Raw genomic sequence first — 1,731 nt, 5'->3', positions numbered from 1 at the left:
TAGAGTCTGCACATTAAACACCATTAGAGGCCAATCCTGTGTTCTGCGTGAAACCATTTCCAACATACGTTAAATAAAAGGGCAAGCCAGGTACAAATACTGTGTGTGACCATCTATTTGTGTAGAAACAGCCCCTTTTGTTTGCATATGCACACAATATCTCTGGATACACAAGAAAATTATGACAAGGATGTTGCATTGTTGTTGTTGTTGTTAAGTGCCGTTGAGTCGGTTCCTACCCAGGGTGACCATGTTACAGGGTTTCTGAGGCACGACTGGTGATTGAACCGCCCACTTTGCAGTCTACTGCATTAATCCACAGTGCGGCACCAGGAATCCATTTCATTGTGATTTTCTGATATTTGAATTTATGCTTTTATTATCATGCACATATATTTTCTAAGCATAAGAGACATAAATAAAATAATGGGAAAGTTATATAGTTCCGTTTGGCCAACCCTGAAATGTTGTGTTGTTGGTACTGTATTTTATAAATATATTTGACTTGTTCAGTGCTGTTAAGTCGGTTCTGACTTACAGTGACCATGTAGAGGGTTTCTGAGGTACTAAATTGGTGGGTTTGCGCTATCCATTTTCTGGTGGTTATCGTACAGTGCCACACCAGGACTCCAATCTGTCTTATCTGTTACGTATGTATCATACCTATCTACCTACCTTTCTACCTATCCATCCATTATGTATCATACCTATCTATCCATCCATCTATGGGGTGGCGCCATTAGATAAACATTTGCCTTCAAGATTTGTTTGAACTGCAAGGTTGGTGGTTCAAACTCACCAGTCGTTCCTTGGAAATCCTATACAGGGTCGCTATGAGGCAGAACCAAATCTACGTCACTTAACAATATATGTCTATAAAACATCAGGTGCGCAGACATTAATCTGGTCCAGTCCATCTTCCAGCCCTACTGAAATTCCCCACATTGCATAATAGTCACCGAGACAACACTTTTAGGGTCAGATGGAGCTTGATGGCTCTGTCTGTGGAGTCAGATCTAGGAGAGTCCCATGTCGAACTCCCGTGTCCCCAGATGTGCTGCTCCCATTTGGATGGATGCTTTTTACCCCCAGGAAACTCCCCGGGTTTGAATGTTGTGTTTTGCCAATCATGCATGAAAGTTCAGTTATGCCTTCAGTCGTGAGCCTCAGGCCCGCAGGTAGAGTCCTTCTGACCATACCTGCCCTCACTCAATGGCCTCAACTGTACTGCCATTCTGAGGAACTGTAAACACAGGACTCAAATTCTGACAAATAGTTCATGCATAAAGAAGTCACATATAAAGGAAGGGAAAAGGCTTACATGCGCCCTCCAGTGGTGGACTGCAATCAGATGTATGGGTATGACCTGGAGTTTTTAAACTATATAAAGACATACACACAAATAGGTGTAAATGCGCATTGTTGTATTGTCTACGAACACAGTTCTTTCCACACTGAGTGTCCAGTAGCGATCTGCATACCTAATGCCCAGGTAAACCCTCGAGTGGCGCTGTAGGATCAGCTCCGGACAACAAACCACCAGGTCGGCACTTCAAACCCACCAGCTGCTCCTCAAAAGTCCTATATAGGATTGCTATGAGTTATAAAAAACTCAACAGCACCACCCAGATGTGTTTCTAAATATCCGTCAAAAAAAAAAAAAGAGGTAATTAAGACTATCTGGAGAAACGTCTGATTCCAGGGCTCAGGTAGGAACGAGATCAGTGAGAA

This window comes from Chrysochloris asiatica, unplaced genomic scaffold, assembly GCF_000296735.1.
Source record: "Chrysochloris asiatica unplaced genomic scaffold, ChrAsi1.0 scaffold00500, whole genome shotgun sequence".
In the NCBI taxonomy this organism is placed as follows: domain Eukaryota; kingdom Metazoa; phylum Chordata; class Mammalia; order Afrosoricida; family Chrysochloridae; genus Chrysochloris; species Chrysochloris asiatica.
The sequence above is the reverse complement of the archived record's forward strand: the minus strand, read 5'-3'. Positions refer to the sequence as shown.